The sequence below is a fragment of the Pongo pygmaeus genome, chromosome 5, assembly GCF_028885625.2.
Source record: "Pongo pygmaeus isolate AG05252 chromosome 5, NHGRI_mPonPyg2-v2.0_pri, whole genome shotgun sequence".
NCBI classification, from domain to species: domain Eukaryota; kingdom Metazoa; phylum Chordata; class Mammalia; order Primates; family Hominidae; genus Pongo; species Pongo pygmaeus.
The window spans coordinates 27096306-27123090 of NC_072378.2; the positions used below are offsets into that span (position 1 = coordinate 27096306).

The following is a 26785-nucleotide window of genomic DNA, read 5'->3' on the forward strand; positions in this document are numbered from 1 at the left end:
GTTCATATGTTTTATTACTGTTGCACTCTGAAGAGTGCTTTATACAGTATATTCTAGATACTAGTCTTTTACTGAATATGTTGTTTGCAAATATTTTCTCCTATCTGTAGCATGTCTTTTCTTACTATTATTAGACTCTCCAGCAGAGCAAAATGTTTTTTATTTTGATGGAATCTCATTTGTAAGTTTTTCTTTTTATCGGTCATGTTCTTGGTATCAAATCTAAGAACTCTGCCTAGCTCTAGATCCTAAAGATTTTCTCCCATGGTTTCTTCTCCTCTTTTTTTTTTTTTTTTTGTAAAATTTTTCTTGTATTACATTTTACATTTAAGTATGTGATGCATTTTTATGTATTATTTGTATAAAAAGATTTCGGTCAAGATTTATTTTATACTTATTTATTATTTATTATTTATTTATTTATTTGAGATGGAGTTTTGCTCTTGTTGCCCAGGCTGGAGTGCAATGGCGCGATCTCGGCTCACCACAACCTCCGCCTCGCGGGTTCAAGCGATTCTCCTGCTTCTGCCTCCTGAATAGCTGGGATTACAGGTGTGCACCACCACACGCGGCTAAGTTTTTGTATTTTTAGTAGAGACGAGGTTTCTCCATGTTGGTCAGGCTGGTCTTGAATTCCCGACCTCAGGTGATCCGCCCGCCTCAGCCTCCCAAAGTGTTAGGATTACAGGCGTGAGCCACCATGCCCAGCAAGCTTTATTTTTGTTCCTATGGCTGTCCAATTGATACAATAAGTACAATGTTAGTGTGAACCCCAAAAATCTGAGACAGGTCTCAGTTAATTTAGCAAATTTATTTTGCCAACATTCAGGATGCACACCCATGTCACAGTCTCATGAGGTCCTGATGACATGTGCCCAAGGTAGTCAGAGTACAGTTTGGTTTTATACATTTTAGGGAGACATGCGACATCAATCGACATATGTAAGATGAACATTGGTTCAGTCTGGAAAGGTGGGACAACTCCAAGCGGGGAGAGGGCTTCCAGGTCATAGGTAGATAAGAGATAAATGGACCGGGCACAGTGGCTCACGCCTGCAATCCCAGCACTTTGGGAGGCCGAGGCAGGCAGATTACCTGAAGTCGGGAGTTCGAGACCAGCCTGGCCAACATGGAGAAACCCCGTCTCTACTGAAAATACAAAATTAGCTGAGCGTGATGGCGCATGCCTGTAATCCCAGCTACTCGGGAGGCTGAGGTAGGAGAATCGCTTGAACCTGGGAGGCAGAGGTTGCGGTGAGCCGAGATCGCGCCATTGCACTCCAGCCTGGGCAACAAGAGTGAAACTCCATCCCAAAAAAAAAAATCCCTGTCTCAAAAAAAAAAAAAAAAAAGAGATAAATGGTTGCATTCATTTGAGTTTCTAATTAGCCTCTCCAAAGGAAGCAATCAGATATGCATTTATCTCAGTGAGCAGAGGGGTGGCTTTGAATACAATGGGAGACAGGTTTTCCCTAAGCAGTTCCCATTTTCCCTTTAGCTTAGTGATTTTGGGAGCCCAAAATATTTTCCTTTCACATTTGCTATAGAGTTTTTATAAAGATGCTCTTTACCAAATTGAGGAAGTTCATGTATTCCTATATTTTTTTAGAATTTTTCTTTTAATTAAGAATTGGTATTGAATTTTTCTCCTCATCAATTAATATAATAATGTGATTTTCTTCCTTTGCTGTGACTATGGTACATTAATTACATTGACTAATTTTCAAATGTTGAACAACTCTTGCATTCTTTTTTTTTTTTAGACAGAGTCTCGCTCTGTCATCCAGGCTGGAGTGCAATGGCGAGATCTTGGCTCACTGCAACATCAGCCTCCCAGGTTGAAGTGATTCTCGTGCCTCAGCCTCCAGAGTAGCTGGAATTACAGGCATATGCCACCATGCCCGGCTAATTTTTTGCATTTTTAGTAGAAACAGGGTTTCCCAGCGTGGGCCAGGCTGGTCATAGAACTCCTGACCTCAAGTTATACTCCTGCCTTGTCCTCCCAGACCTCCGAAAGTGCTGGGATTACAAGTGTGAGCAACAACGCCTGGCCATAAACCACCCCTGCATTCTACTTGGTGATTATCCTGGTTTGCTAGGGCTACCATAGATGGGTGGCCTTAAACAATGGAAATGTATTTTCTCGCAGCTGAGCCTAGAAATCCAAGAGCAAGGTGTCAGCCGGTTTGATTCCTTTTGAGGCTGCTCTCCTTGACTTGCAGAAGGCTGCCTTCTCCTTGTGTCCTTCCATGATTAACCACTCAGTCTGTGTATTGCCTGTGTCCTAATCTCTTTTTTTTTTTTTTTTTTTTTTGAGATTGAGTTTCTCTCTGTCGCCCAGGCTGGAGTGCAGTGGTGCAATCTCGGCTCACTGCAACTTCTGCCTCCTGCTCAGCCTCCTACCTCCTGTCTCAGCCTCTCGAGTAGCTGGGATTACAGGCGTGCGCTAATTTTGTCAGGCCTGGCTGATTTTTATATTGTTTTAAAAGTAGAGACAGGGTTTCGCCATTTTGGCCAGGCTGGTCTCGAACTACTGACCTCAGGTAGTCCGCCCGCCGCGGCCTTCCAAAGCACTGGGATTACAGGCGTGAGCCACTGTGCCCGGCCCCTAATCTCCTCTTATAAAGACACCAGTAATATTGTATTACAGCTCACCCATATTCCTTCATTTTACTTTAATAACTTCTTTAAAGATCTTATCTCCACATATAGTCACATTCTAAGGAACTGGGAGTTAGGACTTCAGAATATACATTTTGGGAGAACACAATTCAGCCAGTAACAGTCATAGTGTATAATTCTTTTTCTCTATTACTGTATTCTATTTAATAATATTGTGTTAAAAATTGTTGTATCTGTGTTGATGAGGTGTATTGGTCTGCAGTTTTCTTTTTTGTGCTGTCTTTGTCTGCCTCTATTTATTTATTTATTTTATTTTTTTTTTTTTTTTTGAGACGGAGTCTCTGTCTGTCACTCAGGCTGGAGTGCAGTGGCGCGATCTTGGCTCACTGCAAGTTCCGCCTCCCGGGTTCACACCATTCTCCTACCTCAGACTCCCGAGTAGCTGGGACTACAGGCGCCCACCACCACGCCCGGCTAATTTTTTTGTATTTTTATTAGAGAAGGGGTTTCACCGTGTTAGCCAGGATGGTCTCCATCTCCTGACCTCGTGATCCGGCCAACTTGGCCTTCCAAAGTGCTCGGATTACAGGCTTGGGCCACCGCGCCTGGCCTATTTTTATTTTTTTGAGACAGAGTTTCGCTCGTGTTGCCCAGGCTGGAGTGCAATGGAAAGATCTCGGCTCACTGCAACCTCCATTTCCTGGGTTCAAGCGATTCTCCTGCTCAGCCTCCCGAGGAGCTGGGATTAAAGGCGTCCTCCACCATGCCAGGCTAATTTAGCAGAGACGGGGTTTATCCATGTTGGCCAGGCTGGTCTCGAACTCCTAACCTCAGGTTATCAGCCCGCCTCGCCCTCCCAAAGTGCTGGCATTACAGGCACGAGCCACCTAGCCTGGCCTTAAACAAGTTCTTATAAAAAGAGAGAGGAAAAGTCTCGGAATTCATACTCTTGGGATGTAAATAAATGTCTCCAGAGTGGAAGATAAGATAAGCATCTCCATGTTTATAAGCCTTAAAATGTCTCCATGGTTCCAGGAGAGAGAAATTGTATTATCCTTCAAATGAGATAACACTTTTGAAATGTGAGAAGCAAATTGGTCTAGGGAAACCAAGACATTCACTAACGTGTCAATTTCCCTTACCCAGAAAGCCAAACCATGCAGAACATGAAAATATTCACTTCCTGACAACACCTTTTAAAAAGAGAGATTTAAGGTAGTCTGATGTCTCATTCTATTTTCACTAATTCTTTAAATATGAAGACTTTTTCTTTTTTCTTTTCTTTTTTTTTTTCCCCCCCCCCCAAGATAGGGTCTTATTCTGTCACCCAGGGTGGAGTGCAGTGGAGTGATCTTGGCTCACTGTTGCACAACCTCCAACTCCCAGGTTTAAGTGATCTTTCCTCCTCAGCCTCCCAAGTAGCTGGGACTACAGGAGTGCTCCACCACACTCAGCTAATTTTTTGTAGAGATAGGGTTTCGCCATGTTGCCCAGGCTGGTGTTAAACTCCTGAGCTCAAACGATCTGCCGGCCTCGACTTCCAAAGCATGCTGGGATTGTAGGTGTAAGCCATCATGCCCAGCCTTGAGGACATATTTTCAAATGTATTTTACATTTTACATTTGCCCAGTTTTCCAATTTTTAGGCAAAACATTTATCATACAAAAGATGGCATCTTAAGCAGTTTTTTCTTTCTTATTTTATTGGTCCTTAAGGCTGATTACTTCTTTTGTGAGTCATTTCTGAAGACAGTTATTTGTCAGAAGACTGTGGGGATTTTTCTCTTATACTTATTCATTTATACAATCCAGAAATTAGCAGGATCAAAACTAGTGGAAACACATACACACTTACAGCTTTTTATTTTAAGGTCAAAGTACTTACAACATTTTAATTTTAATTTTAATTTTTTGAGATGGAGTCTCGCTCTGTTGCCTAGGCTGGAGTGCAGTGTCATAATCTCAGCTCACTGCAACCTCTACCTCCCAGGTTCAAGCAATTCTTTTGCCTCAGCCTCCTGGGTAGCTGGGATTACAGGCGTCTACCACCACATCCAGCGAATTTTTGTATTTTAAGTAGAGACAAGGTTTCATCATGCTGGCCAGCCAGGCTGGTCTTGAACTCCTGATCCTGACCTCAGGTGATCCGCCAGCCTCAGCCTCCCAAAGTGCTGGGATTACAGGCGTGAGCCACCGTGCCCAGCCTTAAAACATTTTTAATAAGCCCACAGTCATTTAGCAAAGGAAGCCCACTCTTCCTTCACCCCACAAAGTTAGTATACAGCTGCCAGAAAGAAAGACCGCTAAACTTCATCCTCTGCAAGCTATCTGTTTTTTAAACATTATCCTTATGGCCTATGCAGGGGAGAAAAACAACGTCTTTTCTCACCAAGTTCATGGCTGAGGCCTCTATAACAAAATACAGATTAAACAAGAGGAAAGCATACAAGTGTATTTAACATAAGTTTTGTGTGATATGAAAGACTAGAAATGAAGACCCAAAGAAACAGGGAAACATTTGTAGTTTTATGATAGGTTGACGAAGAGAAGATAGTTATGCAGAAGTATAATTGTACAAAGAGGGTATGATGTAATAATAATAAACTGGGGGAATTTAGCAAGGCTTACTTGTTCAGGTTCTTTTGTGTGTCCCCGTGTCTTCAGAGAAAAACATGTTTCTTTCCTCCAGTTATAGGAAGGGCACCTCTGGAATGAAGATCTCATGACCTGCTTTAGGGGAGAAGGGCTAGGGAAAGGTGAGAGTGACCTACTTGCTTCTGTGGTTTTGTCAAATTTCAAGATGTCATATCTTGGGGTAGCATGTTCTGAACCTCATCATCTGAATTATCTTATTTAGTTATTTACTTGGTGGTTGCAAGAAAGCTCCCCAAAGCAGGAACCCTGTTTTGTTCATAACTGTATCTCCAGAGCTTTTTGCCACAAATTCCTATGTAGTGTTTGCATTTCTGACCATTTGCTTGAATTACCTCTACTATTGTTTATTCCAAAACTACTCCTTTGGCTTCTGTGACATCAGTTGTCCTGACTTTCTTTCTATTCCTCTGATACTTGTGATAGTCTTCTTCATAGGACCCTCTTCTCATAAAACTGCAGGATCGAAACTTTTTTTTTTTTTTTTTTTTGAAACAGCATCTTACTCTGTCACCCGGGCTAAAGAGTGTAGGGGTGCGATCTCGGCTCATCGCAACCTCTGCCCCTCAGGTTCATGCGATTCTCCTGCCTCAGCATCCTGAGTAGCTAGGATTACAGCACGCACCATGACGCTAGGCTGATTTTTTGTATTTTTGGTAGAGACAGGGTTTCACCATGTTGGTCAGGCTGGTCTCCAGCTCCTGGCCTCAGGTAATCCACCCACCTGGGCCTCCCAAAGTGCTGGGATTACAGGCGTGAGCCAAGGCACCCGGCTGAAACTCCTTTTAAACCACTTAGATTGGAATGCTGCTGTTGAAATTGAATTGGGTGATATTTACTATCTCTTGAAGAGCTACTTTTAAAAAATAGTAACAGTTGTATTAATCAGGGTTCTCCAGAGAAACAGAACCAATAGGAGGTGTGTATATACAGAAAGATATTTATTTTAAGGCATAGGTTCACGCAACTGTGGAGGTTGACAAAGATTATTTGTTTGGTCAAACTTTAGTCAGGCTCCTGAACTGTCTCCGGGGCCCATCTGTGCTCTTCCTTGTAAAACCAGTTTTAGCAAGAACCCTGATAAATCAGTTTAACAAGAATTCCCTGCCCTTGATATCTGCTCCCCCTCCATAGCTGATCAGGTTCCTCATCCTCCACCATCTCCCAGGTAAGGTCTGATGGCCCTGGCCTGTCTTCAGCAAGGATCCTGTTAGGTCTGTTCAGCCAGAATCCCCTTACCCCTGATGCTTCCTCTTAGTAATTTTCCATCCACTAACCACCCACCACCCTGATCCTTGGCTATAAATTCCCACTTGTCCATGCAGTATTCAGAGTTGAGCCCAATCTCTTCTCTACTGCAAGACTCCTTTGTGGGCCCTATTACCTACCATGGTGGTCCTGAATAAAGTCTCTCTTACCATGATTTAATAAGTGTCCTTAAGCGAAGAGCCTCAGATCGCAGCCCGCTGCCACCTGCGTTCTGGGCTAAGAGGCAGCATCAAGGATAAGGGGGATTCCGGCTAAACAGACTTCATAGGATTCTTGTTACCTGCCCGAGGTCCTTGTCAGTTCTTAAAGACAGGTGCTTTGCATTATCCTCCAGCACTCTCCCACCCACTGCAACATTCCCCTCTCACCATGCAGGCGGTAAGTAGATTTTGGTTGAAAATATTTATCCAGCAAGAGATAAATTGCCAGATGGCGGGCTAATGTCACTGCCGGACGCCCGGGTAGTCGCCACTTCGTTTAAAGGCGGAGCTGTTCTTGCATTTCAAAGAAATTCAGATTCCGAAAGTAAGTAACAACCATTCCCGTGGCCCGGCTCCTTTCTCTTCCACTCTTCCAAGGACCCCTTTTAGACCTAGAGGAAACCCCGCAGAAGTAATAGAGAGAGGGGGAAAGATGTTTTACAGTGGCGAAACCACGCGGCTGCGAGGGCTTCTCAGCGAGATTTCCTGTTTTCAAAGTGTGGCGAATTTATCAGTTTCATTTTTCTTAAACATTTATATTTTGATGGAGTAGAAAACCTACCAAACCAGTAAAGAATGTTTCCGCCCGGTTTCGAACCGGGGACCTTTCGCGTGTGAGGCGAACGTGATAACCGCTACACTACGGAAACAACTTCGGGAAAGGATTCTTCCGCCATACTTAACTAAGAGGGCTTTGCTTGAAGGGCCTAGACTGCCTTATACGTCTGTCTAGAAAATGATCGTTGTGGTGCAGTTCTCTCCTTTTACTGTTTTCGAAAACAAAAGCAATTCATAACCAAGCTTCCCCAGGGCTCCAATTCCCGCACAAATTTCAAACACGGAAAGCTAGAACAGAATGCTAGAGAATTTTATTTCAAGACCTCCCTGTGCTGTCTATGCACGTTTCTTTATCTGCAAAATCCGCCCCGATAGTCATATCTTGGTGACTTTTGGGAAAACCACGACGGAGCGACCTGAGACCAGGAGATGATTGGAGGCCATCAGCACTTTCTGCCATAGCTGCTCTCATCATTTTGTTTGCAGTCAATTAACTAGAAGTAGTCATGGCTTCTGGGAAATATAGGGAAAGAGATGAAACATGCAAAGAACACCACTAACTCTGCTACAGAATGTAAATGCAAAAAGATACAGTCTTTGCCCCCAAGGAAATCAGAGTCTAGTAATGTCTTCCTTATAAGATCATGATGATATATTTTTTGTATTGTCTTATTGCCCAAAGGTATAGCCATTGAAGACAAGAATCAAAACAAGATTATAGTTCATCTAACTTTTGAATCTCATGCTCTTTCTAGCACAATTGTACTGGACACATTATATTAAGGCAAAATATTTTAAGTCATCTTGGACTTGTAGCCTCTAGAACTGTGAGAAAAATAATTTTTGTTCAATCCACCCAGTCTGTGGTATCTTATGGCAGCTCAAGTTTACTAATACAGATGTGTTTACTATAATTAGTACAAGCAGTAATCAGAATAGTCCGACTCAGAGATCTTTGACATTGATGAGTATACTACATAACATCCCTAGAATTAAAATAAATGTGCAACTTATTAATATCTTACTTGATCTATATAAGCAGAAAAGTCTAGTAGATAGAAGTCTGACCTGAATCAGCAAAACGGAGAATCATGGCCTCCCAACCAATTCCCAGATATGAGCCAGCTTTGACTGAGGAGAAGGTCAGCTTCCCTTGAGAAAGAATACTCATAGCTTGGTACAAATTTATACTGTTATTCTTCCTCCCTTCTCTAAAGGGGCCTGTGTCCATTTACCAGAGTGACTGTGCTTTGGGAAAGGGGAAATAGGCAGATTTTTCAGGAATTACTAAACAAAGATCCTGAACTGACATTAATTCCTAGAGATACTAAGCATCACTATTGTCCACCTGGCAAATTAGGGACTCAGAGAGGTCAGACAATCAACGAAATTTTGCCTCTGGTGCATTTCACTATAGGCACAGGAGATCCCTGAACCTACTCTGTAGTTATTTTCCCAATTCCAAACAGAATATTTATATTGTTTCTATGAGTGATAGAGTGCAGGCTATTATGGTATAAAAGGCCAAGTGGAAGCCACTGGAAATTCCTCTACCTATGAAAATTATAAACCAAAAGGAATATCGTACTCCTGGAGGGATTGCAGAAAGGATGGCACCATCAAGGACTTGAAAGATGCAGGGGTGGTGATTCTTACCATATCTCTATTCAACTCATTATTCAACTGTGGAAGACAAATGGATTATGGAGAATGATAGTGAATTATTGAAAATTTGCTCGGGTAAATATTCCAATTGCATCTGCTATTCCAGATGTGGTTTCATTAATGGAAATATTAACACATCTCCTGGTACCTGCAATGCTGTTATTAATATGGTTAGTTCTTTTTTCTCTATACTTAATCATTAAGACCATCAGAAGCACTGGTCTTTTAGCGGGCAAGGCCAGCAGTACACCTTATCTGCCCTACTGTTGCAGGACTTTTCCTTAGTTCAGCTAAAGATGGGGTTCTTTGTCCCACGGCCATGAAAATTCAGGCTTGTAGACAACTTGGTGAGTAAGACAGGGTTTTATTGGGTGAAAAGGCAAAAAGGGGGAAACAGGGACTCTCGCAAGGCCAGAGTCCCTCCACTAGAGCGCTTCTACTTCCCGCCCAGCAGTTGGAATCCCAGGTTCCACATAGGAAGAGGAAGGGCCAGGATCCTCCGAGCTGCAAACGTCATGAACTTCCTGAGGCTCCACCTCAGTGGGCAGGCTGGTTGGAATCCAGGGACCCCCTCCCACCTGGCTGTCTCACTACCTCAGGGATATATTGAGTCTCTAACCCCATGTCACCAACTAGTCCACAGGGACCTTTATCACCTTACCATTCCATAGAACATCATACTGCTCTCTTACATTAATTATATTTTTAGTGACAAGAAGGTAGCAACTACTCTATAACATTGGTAAGACATTTGTATGCCAGACGGTGGGAAATAAACCTCACAAAGAATCAGAGCCTTACTACCTCAGTGAAATTTCTAGGGGTCCAATTGTCTGAAGCATTATGAGTTGCTGCATCTGATACCTTTTCTTATTAAGAAAGCGGTGGCCGGGCGCGGTGGCTCACACCTGTAATCCCAGCACTTTGGGAGGCCGAGGCGGGCGGATCACGAGGTCAGGAGATCGAGACCATCCTGGCTAACACAGTGAAACCCCGTCTCTAATCGATAAAAAAAAAAAATACAAAAAATTCGCCAGGCGTGGCGAGCCCCTGTAGTCCCAGCTACTCGGGAGGCTGAGCCAGGAGAATGGCGTGAACCCGGGAGGCGGAGCTTGCATTGAGCCGAGATCGTGCCACTGCACTCCAGCCTGGGCGACAGAGCGAAACTCCGTCTCAAAAAAAGAAAGAAAGAAAGTGGTACAATACTGAGTAGAACATACTGAGTAGAACTCTTTGGATTTGGGAGGCAACATTTGGGCACGCTACACCAAACCATTTATCAAGTAACCTGAAAATATCCCAGTTTTGAGTGGGGGCCTAGAACAGGAAATGGTTCTGCAACAGGACCACGTTGCAGCTCAAGCGACTCTGCCACTGGCACCATAAGAACCAGAAGAGTTGATCTTGCTTCAAGTGTCAGAGAAAAGGGATGTTATCTGGAGGCTTTGGCAAATTTCTACAGGTGAATCACAGCACAGAACTTTAGAATTTCAGAGCAAAGTTATGCCATCCTCTGTGGGTAACTACTCTTCTTTAGACAAATAGCTTTTGCCAGCTTTTTTTTTTTTTTTTTTTTTAACCAGATTCTTAGTACAGTCTGAATGCTTGACCACATACCACCACATTACCATATGGCCTCAGATGCAGATCTTGAACTGGATAGTGTGTGTTACCAAGCCATAAATTTAGACATGCACAGCAGTGTTCCATTATCAAATGGAAATGGGATGTATTAGATAAAGCTTGAGCAGGTCCTAAAGGCACAAGTAGGTTGCATCAGGAAGTGGCACAGCTGTTCATGGCATCTACTCTTGCTACATTGCCTTCTCTTTATTTGTGTGTGTGTGTGTACGTCTACATCTATGGCCTCATAAGAGTTCTAAATGACCAGTTGACTGAAGAAGAAAAAACTGAAGAATGGTTTATAGATGTTCTGTACAATATGCAGGCACCACTTGAAAGTAAACAGCTGCAGCCCCACAGCCCCACATACAAATAAACAAGAAAGGCTAGCAATGAGAATTACAGCATGCAGGGCCCTATGCGTATGTGTTTTTGATGCATGAATATAGGTGGTTAGCGGGCTGTGATGGCCGAGTGGTTAAGGCGTTGGACTCGAGATTCGGTGGGGTGCCTGTGCGTAGGTTCAAATTTTGCTCACAGCGTTTCTGGGTATTTGTTTTTTATTTTTTATTTTTCTCTAAATCACAAATCGCTGTGACTCTCAGCCTTTCATCTTATTTCACATACAAACTGAGAAGAGGGCCGCGTCCTATCTCGAGCTCTGTGTTGGACCGCCCACCTTTACCCTAAGCACCCCGACCTGCTCCTCCCAGCTGAGCCTCTGTGAATCCCTGAGCTCCGGGCGGTGCTTCCATCAAAGATCTACCTACTCCTCAGGGTCCACAGGAAGCCTGGGGCTTCTTGGGCTTTCACAACAGTTGCTTGCTTTGTTTTGAGATTGCTAAATGGGACAGATCCCAATGGCAAAGAGGAAATTTTGCTTTAAAAATACAACTCCCCTCAGTCGGGCGCGGTGGCTCACGCCTGTAATCCCAACACTTTGGGAGGCTGAGGCAGGAGAATTGCTTGAACCCAGGAGGTGAAGGTTGCGGTGAGCCGAGATCAGGCCACTGCAGTCCAGCCTGGGCAACAGAGGGAGACTCCGTCTCAAAAAAATAAATAAATAATAAAAATAAAAATACAACTCCCCAGGCCGGGCGCAGTGGCTCACGCCTGTAATCCCAGCGCTTTGGGAGGCCAGGCGTGGTGGCGGGCGCCCGTAGTCCCAGCTACGCGGGAGGCTGAGGCAGAGAATTGCTTGAACCCGGGGGGCGGAGGTTGCAGTGAGCCGAGATCGCGCCACTGCACTCCAGCCTGGGGCTGGATGACAGAGGGAGAAAAAAATAAAATAAAAATAAAATGATAATTAAAAAAACACCAAACAAACAACAACAACAAAAACTCCCTGTACTGATAATAGAAATGTAGGTAAGCATCCTTAAGTAGTTCTCTGGTATTAAGAACAAACCAGGCTGATGATAATTTGAAAGATCTAAGATCATAAATATCCATTAGTATGTGTGTGCCTGGCACTCTTAAAAAGAGCGAACAGGCCGGACGCGGTGGCTCACGCCTGTAATCCCAGCACTTTGGGAGGCCGAGGAGGGCGGATCACGAGGTCAGGAGATCGAGACCATCCTGGCTACCACGGTGAAACCCCGTCTCTACTAAAAATACAAAAAAAAAAAAAAAAAAAAAATAGCTGGGCGTGGTGGCGGCCTGTAGTCCCAGCTATTCGGGAGGCTGAGGCAGCAGAATGGCGTGAACCCGGGAGGAGGAGCTTGCAGTGAGCGGAGATCGCGCCACTGCACTCCAGCCTAGGTGACAGATCGAGACTCCGTCTCCAAAAAAAAAAAAAAAAAAAAAAAATGAATAGAGCTCTTTCCCTTCGGCGCGCCACTGAAGATCCTGGTGTCACCATGGGCCGCCTCCGCGCCCATTGTTACCGGTATTGTAAAAACAAGCCGTACCCAAAGTCTTGCTTTTGCTGAGGTGTCCCTGATGCCAAGATTCGCATCTTAGACCTGGGAAGCAAGCAAAAATGGATGAGTTTCCGCTCCGTGATCACATGGCGTCAGATGAATATGAGTAGCTCTCCTCTGAAGCCCTGGTGGCTGCCCAAATTTGTGCCAATAAGTACATAGTAAAAAGTTGTGGCAAAAATGGCTTTCATATCCGAGTGCGGCTGTACCCCTTCCACGTCATCTGCATCAACAGGATGTTGTCCTGTGCTGGGACTGACAGGCTCCAAACAGGTATGGGAGGTGCCTTTGGAAAGCCCGCAGGGCGCTGTGGCCAGGATTCTCATTGGCCAATTTATCTTGTCCATTCGCACCAAGCTGCAGAACAAGGAGCATGTGATTGAGGCCCTTCGCAGGGCCAAGTTCAAGTTCCCTGGCCGCCAGAAGGTCCACATTTCAAAGAAGGGGGGCTTCACCAAGTTTAATGCAGATGAATTTGAAGACATGGTGGCTGAGAAGCGGCTCATCCCAGATGGCTGTGGGGTCAAGCACATCCCCGATCGTGGCCCTCTGGACAAGGGCGGTCTTTGCACTCATGAGGGCTTCCACTGTGCTGCCTCCTCTTAATACTCGCCGTAAATCCTACTTCCTGTCCAAAACAAAACAAAACAAAACCAACAAAAAAAGCAGTGAATAGAAATGAGGAAATTGAGACAAAAGGAGGATGCACAATTTAGCCAAGGCTACGAGGAAGGAGTCGGGATAAAGGCGCTGTGCACTGTGGCTGCAATGGGGCCCAAAACTACTGAGCTTCTCACTTTCAGAGGAGAGGACCACCCACCCCCGTTTATAAATATTTTTGCATTTTCACGTGCCTATTTCGCCTACATTGAGTCCTTAAATAATATTTAGCCAATTTATCTAATGATGACTGTTATAATTTATATTAACTCCAAGTTTCTAGGTTGTTAAATGAATTTTGTTGTTAAAATGTTTACCTTTTTTTTTTTTCTTTTCAGACGGGCAGGGCGGGGGTGGGGGTGGGGAGCAGCGCCGTATCTCGCTATGTTGCCCAGGCTGTTCTCTAAATCTTGGATTTAAGCGATCCTCCCGCCTAGGCCTTCCAAAGTGCTGGGATTACAGGTGTGAGCCACTGTGCCCAGCCAAAATGTTTACCTTTGTTGAATTATTACATCAATTTTACCTAATTTGGGGAAGGGAGATGTTTCTTTTTTCCTTTTTCTTTTTCTTTTTTTTTTTTGAGACGGAGTATCATTCTTGTTGCCCAGGCTGGAGTGCACTGGCGCGATCTAGGCTCACTGCAACCTCCGCCTCCCGGGTTCAAGCGATTCTCCTGCGTCAGCCTCCCGAGCTGGATTACAGGCATGTGCCACCACGCCCAGCTAACTTTTTTGTGTGTTTTTAGTACAGACTGGGCTTCACCATATTGGCCAGGTTGGTGTCGAACTCCTGACCTCAGGTGCTCCACCGCCTCGGCCTCCCAGAGTGCTGGGATTACAGGCGTTAGCCATCGCGCCCAGCCTGAGAGATGTTTCTTAAAATCTTTTCTGTTGCATAGAGTCTGAAATTATTTCCTCTGTAATGGTTTTGTGGTTATGGTTCTTTTGTTATGATTCTTTGGAGAATGAGATGAAAAACATATGATGTATACCCCAAGAATGTATTTAATTCCATTTTCTTTTTCATTATCTCAAAATTTAAAAGTATTTGGATCTCTACTGTTCCGCACAAAGCATCAGTATCCAACATAAGTATATTAAAAAATGAAATTATTTAATGAATGAACAGGTGAACCGACTGCATAAATTAATGAAGCTTTCACAAGTGCAATAGACACAATGGGGCGGTGGCTCACGCTTGTAATCCCAGCACTTTGGGAGGCCGAGGCGGGCGGATCGCCTGAGGCCAGAAATTCGAAACCAGCCTGGCCAATATGGTGAAACCCCGTTTCTACTAAAAATACAAAAATTAGCCGGGCGTGGTGGCTCACGCCTGTAATACCAGCGCTTTGAGAGGCTGAGGTGGGCGGATCACCTGAGATCGGGAGTTCGAATCCAGCCTGACCAACATGGAGAAACCCTGTCTCTACTAAAAATACAAAATTAGACGGGCGTGGGTGGCGCATGCCTGTAATCCCAGCTACTCGGAAGGCTGAGTCAGGAGAATCGTTTGACCGCGGGAGACAAATCTCAGCTCCTCGAGAGGCTGAGGCAGGAGAATCGCTTGAACCGGGGAGACAAAGGTGCGGTAAGCCGAGATTGCCCCATTGAACTCCAGCCTGGTCATCAAGAGCGAAACTCCATTTCAAAAAGAAAAACGAAAAAAGGAAAACACACAGGATGACATTTTTCTTTAAAAATTAAAAAAAAAAAAAAAAAAAAAGGCCGGGCACGGTGGCTCCCGCCTGTAATCCAAGCACTTTGGGAGGCCGAGGCTCTCGCATCACCTTAGGTCAGGAGTTCGAGACCAGCCTGGCAGACATGGTGAAACCCCGTCTCTACTTAAAATACAAAAATTATCCGAGCGTGATGGCAGGCGCCTGTATTCCCAGCTACTCGGAAGGCTGAGGCAAGAGAATTGCTTGAATCCGGGAAGCGGAGGTTGCAGTGAGCCGAAATCGCGCCATTGCACTCCAGCCTGGCGGACAAGAGCGAGAATTCGTCCGGGGGGGGGGGGGGGTGGAAAAATAAGCCTCCGCGCCAGCCAGGAGTCGAACCTAGAATCTTCTGATCCGTAGTCAGATGCGTTATCCATTGCGCCACTGGCCCCTCGTAATGGGTTTGTCGATTATCTATTCTTCATTAGGATCACTAAGAAAATAGTTGATTTGCAATGCAACCAGGCATACTTTGAACAAGACTGTGGATTCTGGCAAAGCGCGATTTTCTTTGTGGTCAATTTAAATGTTTCACTCTCTTCAGATATTTATATGTCTAAAGAAATTTTCTGCTTTGGAACATCATCTACGTAATAGAGTTACTGTCGTTCACATTTGTTTCCTTGATGTGCCCGCTTCTTTCTTTTTTTTTCTTTTCTTTTCGTTTTTTTTTCTTTATGAGACGGAGTCTCCTTCTGTCACCAAGGCTGGAGTGCAGTGGCGCGTTCTCGGCTCACTGCAACCTCCGCCTCCCTGGTTCAAGCGATTCTCCTGCCTCAGCCTCTCGAGGAGCTGGGATTACAGGCGCGCGCCACCATGCCAGGCTAATTTTTTGTGTTTTTAATAGAGACAGCACTTCACCATGTTGGCCAGGCTGGTGTCAAGCTCCTGACCTCAAGTGATCAACCTGCCTCTGCCTCCCAAAGTGCTGGGATTACAGGCGTAAGCCACGGCGCCCGGCTTGGGAGATGTTTCTTAATGTCTTTTCTGTTGCATAAAGTATGAAATTATTTTCTCTGTAAGGATTCTTTGGTTATGTTTCTTTTGTTACGGTTCTTTGGAGAATGAAATGGAAAACATACGATGTATACTTCAAGAAAGTATTTTATTCCATTTTCTTTTTTCATTATTTCAAAATTTTTAAAGTATTTGGATCTCTGACCACTGTTCCACACGAAGCATCAGTATCCAACACAAGTATGTTAAAAAAATGAAATTATTTGATGAATGAGCAGATGAACCGATGCATAAATTAATGAAGCTTTCACAAGTGCAATAGACACAAGGGGGCTGTGGCTCACGCTTGTAATCCCAGGACTTTGGGAGGCCGAGGCTGGCGGATCACCTGAGGTCAGGAGCTGGAGACCAGCCTGGCCGACATGGTGAAACCCCGTCTCTACTAAAAATACAAAAATTATCCGGGAGTGGTGGCGCGCGCCTGTAATCCCAGCTACTCAAGAGGCTGGGGCAGGAGAATCTCTTGAACCCGAGAGGCGGAGGTTGCAGTGAGCCGAGATCGAGCCAGTGCACTCTAGCCTGGGCGAGAGAGCGAGACTCCTTCTCATCAAAAAAAAAAAAAAAAAAAAAAAAAAAAAAAAAAAAAAAAAAAAAAAAGCGGGTACATCAATGATAGATAACCTACAGATGCAGACTGACCGGCCAGTGGTCAAAAGCGCAACCGCGGGCCAGTGGCGCAATGGATAACGCGTCTGACTACGGATCAGAAGATTCTAGGTTCGACTCCTGGCTGGCTCGGGCTTTAATTTTGGCTTTTTTTTTTTTTCTTTTTAAGAAAAATATACTGTGTGTTTTCAAACTGATGACAGAAACCGGTTCTTAAGGTCCTTTGAAAGAAAATTCATCTGATCTGGCTCTTCACCTTGCACCGTACTGCTGCACATCACAATCTTGACCTTTAAGTTTGGTTTAAAGTTAAGTACCAAACTGAAATTTGAGACCTTAAGTCTCTTCGGGAATTGCTTTTTTTCTTTTTTCTTTTTTTGTTTTTTGAGACGGAGTCTCGCTCTGTCGCCCAGGCTGGAGCGCAGTGGCTGCATCTCGGCACACTGCAACCTCTGCCTCCCGGGTTCAAGCAATTCTCCTGCCTCAGCCTCCCAAATAGCTGGTATTACAGGCGGACGCCGCCAGGCCCGGCTAATTTTTTGTATTTTCGTAGAGACAGGGGTTTCACCGTGTTGCCCAGGCTGGTCGCAAACTCCTGAGCTCAGGCAATTCGCCCTCCTTGGCCTCCCCAAAGTGCAGGGATTACAGGCGTGAGCCACCGCGCCCGGCCTGGAAATTGCATTTTTAAAATCTGCCCCCTTGCCCTTTTTTTTCCCAACTGATACTGAGAAATGGGTTGATTCAAAGAGATCTCTGGAAAGACAACTCAAAAAATTCAAACATTCGACAACAAAAAGAAGTAAAGTTCTAGGCCGGGCATGGTGGCTCACGTCTGTAATCCCAGCACTTTGAGATGCCGAGGCGAGCGGATCACCTGAAGTCAGGAGTTTGAGACCAGCCTGGCCAACACGGCGCTACTAAACATGGCTCTACTAAAAATACAAAAATTAGCCAGACATGGTAATGCGTGCCTGTAATCCCAGCTACACGGAAAGTTGAGGCAGGAGAATCGCTTGAACCCGGGAGGTGGAGGTTGTAGGTAGCCGAGATGGCGCCACTGCACTCCAGCCTGGGCTGTAGAGCGAGACACTGTCTCAAAATAAATAAATAAAGTAAAATAAAGTTACAATAAGTGCTACAATGTGAATGAACCTTGAAAATATTATGCTAAGGAAAAGAAGCCAAACACGAAAAGCTACATATTGTATGATTCAATTTATAGAAAATGTCCAGAATAGACAAATCTGTAAAGGTAGAAAGTGTTAATATTTGCCAGGGACTGGAGAAAGAGGGTAATGAGTAGAGAGTTTGTTTGGGATGATGAGAATGGTTTGAAATTAGATAATGGTGATAGTTGCACAAGTCTGTGAATACACTAAAAAGCAGTGAACTGTACACCTTCAAAAGTTGGATTTTATGTTACGTTAATTATATCTTAATTTTTTAAATCCAACTTAAAAAAACAATATTGACCGACCGACTTTTTTTTCTTTTCTTTTGAGTCTGGATCTCCCTTTGTCGCCCAGGCTGGAGTGCAGTGGCGCCATCTCGGCTCACTGCAACGTCCGCCTCCAGGTGTAAGCCATTCTCGTGCCTCAGCCTCCGGAATAGCTGGGACTACAGGTGCCCGCCGCCACCCCCGGCTAATTTTTGTATTTTTAGGCGGGTCGTGGTGGCTCACGCCTGTAATGCCAGCACTTTGGGAGGCCGAGGTGGGCGGATCACTTGAGGTCAGGAGTTTGAGACCAGCCTGACCAACGTGGTGAAACCCCGTCTCTGTTAAAAATACAAAAATTAGCCGAGCGTGGTTGTGGGCGCCAGTAATCCCAGCTACCCGGGTGGCTGAGGCAGGAGAATCGCTTGAACCTGGGAGGTGGAGGTTGCAGGGAGCCAAGATCGCGCCACTGCACTCCAGCTCGGCCCACAAGAGCGAAACCCGCCAAAACAAAACAAAACAAACAAAAAAGTAGAAAGGAAGGAAGGACGGAAGGAAATTTTTAGTAGAGACGGGGTTTCGCCATGTTGGCCAGGTTAGTCTCGAACTCCTGAACTGAAGTGATCCGCCCACCTCAGCCTCCCAAAGTGCAGGTATTACAGGCCTGAGCTACCGCGACCGACAGACATTTTTCTTTTTTTACTTTTTTTGTTTTGTTTTTTGTTTTTGTGAGACGGAGTGTTGCCCTGTTGCCCAGGCTGGACTGGAGTGCAGTAGCACGATGTCAGCTCACTGCAGCCTCTGTCTCCCGAGTTCCAGCGATTCTCCTGCCTCAGCCTCCCGGGTAGCTGGGATTACAGCAGCATGCCACCGCGCCCGGCTAATTTCTTTTTTTCTTTTTTCTTTTCTTTTTTTTTTTTTTGGTATAGTTAGTAGAGATGGGGTTTCGCCATTTTGGCCACGCTGGTCTCGAACTCCTGACCTCAGGTGATCCGTCCGCCTCGGCCTCCCAAACTGCTGGGATTACGGGCGTGAGCCGCCGCCTGACCACTTTTTTTAGTATTTTAAGTCAAGTTCTTTTTGTTTGTTTGTTTCTTCTGTGCCTATGCTTACCCAGACAGTTTCTTCATTTATTTTCCCCCGCCTTGGGCAGGCTTCCACTCTTCCGACTGTTTCCTGCACAACTTTGTCCCTGAGCATAGGTCCTGGACGTAAAAGAAGGGACATCGTCTGGAGAAATATTGAATCAAGAAAGGCGCGGCTGAGAAGAATAGAAATCAGTGTCTCCCTTAGGCTCTCAGTTCGGCGATCTTGGTAATGCCCTGTCCCATGCCTGCGAACGCGATTCAGCCTCAATATCCCCGTCCCGTCCCACGATCGCACCAAGAAGAGCGTGCGAGCCTCCCTGCTACATACTGACACTAAGAAACCAGACTTGAAAGGGATCCCAGACAAACGTTAAACATGCAACAAGAGGGAGAGGGTGTAAGGAAGAGACATCCTTGGGACGATGTCTGATAAAACAAATAGCTCTCCTTTCCACGTGTTTCTGAATTTGATCCCCGACGCCTGGGGCATCGTGGAGGAACTTGCATAGGAAATCAAGGTGTCGCAGGAAAGAGAACACGCACAAGCAAAAGATACCTTAATTTGTGGTATACTCAGTATTTATCTTACAGAAGTGTATCGACGATAGACAATGGGCGATGTGATGGGTGCTGGGAACTTAACGAACTCTCCACGCGCCTAGACCTCATTGGATCCACTTTCTCTTGGGCTGTGAGCCGGTAAAAAAAAGGGGGGGTGGGTGTGGAGGACGGTCCAAAGGATTCGGAGCTCCGTAAAATGCTACTCAAACTTTAGCGCGCTGGAGAATCCCTGAGAAGGAGTATTATACCCAGTTTTCCGGGACTTACCTCCAGTGATTCTATGTCGATTCTTTGATGAGGCCCATTAATTTTTAGCTGGGTGATGCCGACCAGACTGTAAGTAGCACTGTATTCGTGCATTTTCTTTTATCGCCCACTTTTTGCAACTAACACCAACAGAGAACTTCCACGGTAGAAGGCGAAAAATTGAGCGTCTACCGGGAGTGAGACTCACAATCTTATGTTACTGGGCTTTAACCAACCGAGGTAATTCCCTTCTACTTTCAAGATTTTTATTTTTGTTTTCATTCTTTATAAACGTGTAGATTTCGTCGCATTGTTTTGTTCTGTTCTGTGGCGGCTTTATCATGGAAAGACAACACCAACCTGGGCGTGGTGGCGTGACCCTGTAACTATACCCAGCTACTCAGAAGGCTGAGGCGGGAGAATCGCTTAAGGCCTGCAACTGAAGGCCGATTTGGACAACAGAATGAGACCCTCGTCTCTAATAAAATAAATAATTTTTTTGAAAAAGACAACATCTCCCCCTTAAACAAAATGTTCTCTTCTGAAATTGCATTCTCTTAATCTCCTTTCTTTTACTGATACTGAGAAAGGGGTTGGCTGAAAGAGATCTCTGGAAAGACAACTCAAAAAAATCAAATAAAGAGTATTATTCGGCCGTGTGCGATGACTCACGCCTGTAATGCCAGCACTTTGGGAGGCTGGGGCAGGTGGATCACCTGAGGTCAGGAGTTCGAGACCAGCCTGGCCAAAATGGTGAAACCCCGTCTCTACACAAGTGGCCTTGTGTAGTGGCGGCCACTTGTAATCCCAGCTACTTGGGAGGCTGAGGCAGGAGTATCACTTGAACCTGGGAGGCAGAGGTTGCAGTGAGCCGAGATCGCCCCATTGCATTCCAGCCTGGGCGATAAGAGTGAAACTCCATCTCAAAACAAACAAACAAAAAAGTATGATTCGTCTATAAAAAGAAATGAAATTCTAATACAAGCTACGACATGAATGAACATTGAAAATATTATACTAAGAAAAAGAAGCCTTTGACCTTTGATATGATAAGCACATTGGGACCCCATCCCACTCCACTGAAAAAACTACAGAGATTGTATTTGAAGATAAAATACATTCTTTTCCAGAGTATTCTAGAGCAGCACTGTCCACAACAGCCACTCACACATATTTCAAAAACATAGTACAAAAAGAGAAAGAAAGAAAAAAGAAATCTCATATTTTCTTGATAACATGTTTAAATGATAATATTTGGAGTTAAAATATATTAGAAGTAGCTGGGCGCAGTGGTATGCTCTTGTAGTCCCAGCTATTCCAGAGGCTGTGGGAAGGGGGATTTCCTGAACCTAGAAGTTTGAGACCATCGCGGGCAATACAGTGAGCCCCCTTCTCTTAAAAAAAAAAATTAAATTAATTTCACTTGTTTAACTCTACTTTCTTAGTATTACTAGAAAGCTTAAAATTACCCACTATATGATATTATATGTTAACTCTCACATCTTCTTGTGGTTATTGATGTGGTAACATCAGGAAAGTGCTATCAATTTACCAGGGGCACAGTCCCTTTGAGCAGACTGCAGACTCTGTAATGCTGTCATATTGCATTTGTTTTTCATCAGTAAATACATATTTTCTTCTCTTAAACCAATTTCTGTTTTTCTTTGTGTGTGTGTGTGTGAGAGAGAGAGAGAGAGAGACGGAGTCTTGCTGTCTCCCAGGCATTCCATGGCAAAATCTCAGCTCACTGCAACCTCCGCCTCCCAGGTTCAAGAGGTTCTCCTGCCTCAGCCTCCCGAGTAGCTGGTATTACAGGCACCCGCCACCATTCCCAGCTAATTTTTGTGTTTTTTAGTAGAGATGGGGTTTCACCATGTTGATAAGGCTGGTCTTGAACTCCTGGCCTCAGGTGATCCACCCCCTCAGCTTCCCAAAGTGCTAGGATTACAGACGTGAGCCACCGTGCCCAGCCTCTCTTAAACCAATTTCTAGTGTGCAAAAACAGTAAACTCCTCATACTAAATTTCTTTTCCTGATTTTCTTTTTTCATTCAAGAGAGATCTATGGGTTGGCTAACGAGCTTGCTTAGTAAACTGAAGATCCTGGATTTCAGTTTGGTAGGGCTTTCTATAGGCTTTGTAATTTTTACAAGTGTAGCTCTATCTTTGTTGCATACAGTTTAAGGAATTTATTCTTGATGACATCTGTGTTATTGATTTGTTCTATGGTGTGGAAAACTAAAAAGCCTGAGGTCTAGTTCATCAATTTAGTTTCTGAGGGTGGCAGGAAGTCGGAAAGACTGGATGGAATATGCTACATGATGGAAGCCGCATGAACAATCATTCCCTATGTGGCGTGACTAAAGCACTGTCAATTATTTATTGGGAACAAAAAAAAATTTAGAATTTTCAGGTCTGGTGCGGTGGCTCACGTCTGTAATCCCAGCACTTTGGGAGGCCAAGGCTGGTGGATCACTTGAGGTCAGGGGTTTGTGACCAGCCTGGCCAACATGGTGAAACCTGTCTCTACTAAAAATACAAAAATTAGCCAGGCGTGGAGGCGGGCACCTGTAATCCCAAGCTACTCAGGAGGCTGAGGCAGGAGAATCACTTGAACCCAGGCGGCAGAGGTTGCAGTGAGCCTAGATGGCAGCCCCTGCACACCAGCCTGAGAGCAAGACTCTGTCTCAAAAAAAAAAAAAATTAGTGTTTTCATCTGATGACAATTTCCTTGTCCTATACAGTAAGATTACTAATGATTTCTTTTGCAATCATTGAATATTTTGTCTTTTATCTATGACTTTACCATTTGAGAACACGCAATAAGAACTCCAGTAGTTACTGGAAATCAACATTTTCAATTTTGTATGATCTCCGCAAAAATTGTTTTGGTTTTTTTTTTTTGAGACGGAGTTTTGCTCTTGTTCCCCAGCCTGGAGTGCAATGGCGCGATCTCAGCTCAACCAACCTCTGCCTCCCAGATTCGAAGTGATTCTCCTGTCTCAGCCTCCCAAGTAGCTGGGATTACAGGCGCCCACCACCATACCCAGTTAATTTTTTTTTTTTTTTCTGTTTTTAGTTGAGACGGGGTTTTGCCATGTTGGTCAGGCTAGTCTCGAATTCCTGTCCTCAGTTGATCCACCTGCCTCAGTCTCCCAAAGTGCTGGGATTACAGGCATGAGCCACTGCACCCGCCTCCACTTTCTTTTCTCCACTTTCATGGAAGTCAATAGAAGGGAGCTGGACACTGGAGAAGTTGAGAGGTCTGCAGGAGCTGCTGGAACCAGAAAGCAAAACTCTTCCTCCTGCAAAGTCTCTCCAGCACCCACAACGGACAAAATTCAGTGACAGCTGGCACAAGAAAAAAAAAAGTAAAGGGCCCAGATCCCATTTCAAAAAGCAGTCTGAAAGGATGAATTGCAGATTGAAATGTAAAAAAAGCAATCATGGGCACAGATGGCTCCATAATGAGCAGGGTCCCAGAGCAGTGCCCCCAAACAGTATCTTCCAACTCATAACACACTGAAAACTGCTAAGTAGATACCATCAATTATGCACTTTTAAATAGTGAGTGATCCACATATGTGCTCTTGTCTTTTTCTTCTGTTCTTTTTGGGTTTTTTGTTTTTTGTTTTTGAGAGACAGAGTCTTGCTCTGTCACCCAGGCAGGAGTGCAGTGGCAGGATCTAGCCTCACTGCAACCTCCGCCTTTCTGATTCAAGCGATTATCCTGCCTCGACTTCCCAAGTAGCTGGAATTACAGGTGCTCGCCACCATGGCCAGCTAATTTTTGTATTTTTCTTAGTAGAGACGGGGTTTCACTATGTCTTAGCCAGTCTGGTCTTGAACTCCTGACCTCAGGTTATCGACCTGCTCCGGCCTCCCAAAGTGCTGGGATTACAGCACCCCGCTTGTTCTTTTGTGTAGTTTTTGTTTTTGTTGTTGTTTGTTTGTTTGTTTTGAGACAGAGTTTTGCTCTTGCCGTCCAGGCTGGAGTGCAATGGCGCAGTCTCGGCTCACTGCAACCTTCACATCCTGGGTTAAAGCAGATCTCCTGCTTCAGCCTCCCAAGTAGCTGGGATTACAGGTGCCTGCCACCAGGCCTGGCTAATTTTTGTATTTTTAGTAGAGATGGGGTTTCACCGTGTTGGCCAGGCTGGTGTGGAACTCCTGACCTCAAATTATCCGCCCACCCCGGCCTCCCAAAGTACTGGGATTACAGGCGTGAGCCACTGCACCCGGCTTCTTCTGTTCTTTCCAACGCACTTTAGATATTTCTGGATGATTGGTTTATCCTTTCCTCCTCTAGTTCTCTTTTTTTCGGGCTAAGCCACATATATGTCCTTTAAAGTTGCCAATCTGACAGAACCTGAAACACCACATGTAGTTTTTGTATACTTTATCGTCAAACACATTTACTTCATATTTAAATATGAAAGTAAAATTAACATAATTTTGATTTCCAAAACCTCTTTTTTGGATTTTTGTTTTGTTTTGTTTTTTGTGGGTTTTTTTTGTTTTTTGTTTTTTGTTTTTTATTTTTTTGAGACAGAGTTTTGCTCTTGTTGCCCAGGCTGGAGTACAATGGCGCGATCTTGGCTCACCGCAACCTCGGCCTCCCGGATTTAAGCGATTCTCCTGCCTCGGCCTCCTGAGCAGCTGGGATTACAGGCATGTGCCACCATGCCTGGCTAATTTTGTATTTTTAGTAGAGACGGGGTTTCTCCATGTTGGTCAGGTTGGTCTCAAATTCCTGACCTCAGGTGATCCGCCTGCCTCAGCCTCCAAAAGTGCTGGGATTACAGGCGTGAGCCACCGCGCCTGTGCTTTTTTTCGGTTTTATGAAAGCTTTTCTTTATTCGATCCTAGTCCTTGTTATTGGATACAGTATTGTTTCTCTCCCTTCTGAAGATATTAGTGAGATATGATATAATATGATACATGGTATAAAGTTTTTGCTGCAGTCTGTGTCCTTAAATTGTATTTTAAAAATCTCTTTATATATCCTTCCTCCCTCCCTCCACCTCTCTCTTTCTCTCCCCCACCTCTCTCTCTATATATATTTGGTGATCCTTGCACTATACACATTGTATTAGTTTGTTATCACTGCCATAACAAAGTACCACAGATTGTGTGATTTAAACAACAGACATTTATTTTCTTACATTTCTGGAGGCTAGAGGTCAGAAATTATGGTGTCAACAGAATTTGTTTGTTTGTTTGTTTGTTTTATGCTTCTTTCCCTGGTTTGCGGATAGCCATTTCCTCCATGTCCTCATATCGTCTTCCTTCTGGGTGTGTCTGTGTCCTAATCATTTCTTTCAAAGACACATCATACTGCATTATGGCCAATTCTAAACACCTCATTCAAAGGCCCCATCTCCAAAGATAGTCACATTCTCAATTAGTACGTGTTAGGACTTCAAAATATGAATTTGGTAAAGAGGGGAGGACACAAATTAATCTTTGACGCATATATTTAAGAATAGGAGACTAAAATGCTGTTTGAGGCTGGGCATGGTGGCTCAAGCCTGTAATCCCAACACTTGAGAGGCCAAGGTGGGTACACCACTTGAGGCCAGGAGTTTGAGACCAGCCTGGCCAACATGGAGAAATCCCACCCCTACTAAAAATACAAAAAAAAAAAAAAAAAATTAGCCGGTTGTGGTGGCACTTGCCTGTAATCCCAGCTACTCAGAAAGCTGAGGCAGGAGAATTGCTTGAACTCCGGGAGATGGAGGTTGCAGTGAGCTGAGATCCTGACACTGCACTCCAGCCTGGGCGACAGAGTGAGACTCTGTCTCAAAAAAATAAAAATAAAATAAAATGCTGATTGAGAAGACAATGTAGTCATATTGTTCCTCTCATTCCCACTAAACACAGTTAAAAACCCTGGACATCATATATAAAACATACATAAGAAGACTTCAAAAAACGGAGAGAAGGCAAACTGGTGGGAGACCTTTCGACCTGAGGAAGGACACAGTGGTAAATTTCCTAATTTTTGTTTTTTTAATTTCATGTATCCTGGACTGAGTGCTGGAGAAGCCAACAACCCATTAACACAGACAAAAATCCACAAGAAAAGCCAGCTTTCTCTAGCCAAATGAAAAGAAAAAGAGCAGCCTAGCAAGACAAAACTTACAGACAATAATTCTCTATTCCAACAGCATACTACAGAAAACGCTGAACTCCAATATCCCTACTCCCTCATTCCCCACCTGAAAGGCCCAGTCGGGAGCCCAAACTCTCACCTTTGACCAGCAGCTGAGGTGGTTTCAGAGAAGGCCAATTGTGGAACTGAGATCTTTAACCTCATTTGGTAGTATCACTGCCCACCTTCACACCTGCTAACCCCAGCCTGATCAGAAGCTCAGAGCACTTGAGTGTGGTTCTTAAAGGGAAAAATAACTTGATTTATATGGCTGGAACACTGTGGTTGGGAGAAACCTCCACTGTCAGGAGACAGTAAGTAATCAGTAAGGATCTGTAAAAGGGTTGGGCAGATTTCCAGAAATCAACTTCCAGTCAACCCGGAGATCATAGTCCTAAAAATGAATTAGAGACAAAATAAGGTAAAGTTCCATTGCTTTGTAGGATGTTGTACACCTTTCTAATTTGTTAGTCTCCTCCAGGCTAGTGAGCCTCCATATTACTCACTTAATAGCATTGTCTTCTAAATATCCTGCTATAAATTTCCTCTATATTCTGAAACAGAGCAAGGGGTTATATAACTCTAAATTTCCTCAAAATGGCATTAAAACGAGATCTATTTTCACTCTCCTATTCACTACATGTACACGAACGCCACCAATACCTGAAATTTTGGGGGCTGGCTTTCACAAGGTAAGTTATATTCTTTGGCTTTTCCCAATTCTGGCTTAAAGTGAAACTTTCCTTGTGTATCACACTAGTCCTTCTGTTATTTGGTTTTCAGAATTTTGCT

The 26785-nt window shown here is 44.3% G+C and overlaps 3 non-coding genes and 1 pseudogene across 3 annotated transcripts; 2 read left to right on the plus strand and 2 right to left on the minus strand.

The window, feature by feature from the left end:
* Nucleotides 1–7319: 7319 nt before the first annotated feature.
* Nucleotides 7320–7392, minus strand: TRNAV-CAC (transfer RNA valine (anticodon CAC)). Its single transcript has one exon. It is a non-coding gene; the product is annotated as a tRNA-Val (tRNA).
* Nucleotides 7393–12447: 5055 nt separating this feature from the next.
* On the plus strand, nucleotides 12448–12893 carry LOC129038060 (large ribosomal subunit protein uL16-like; annotated as a pseudogene).
* A 2312-nt stretch (nucleotides 12894–15205) lies between these two features.
* TRNAR-ACG (transfer RNA arginine (anticodon ACG)) lies at nucleotides 15206–15278 on the minus strand. The gene has a single exon. It is a non-coding gene; the product is annotated as a tRNA-Arg (tRNA).
* A 1291-nt stretch (nucleotides 15279–16569) lies between these two features.
* TRNAR-ACG (transfer RNA arginine (anticodon ACG)) lies at nucleotides 16570–16642 on the plus strand. The gene has a single exon. It is a non-coding gene; the product is annotated as a tRNA-Arg (tRNA).
* Nucleotides 16643–26785: the final 10143 nt, after the last annotated feature.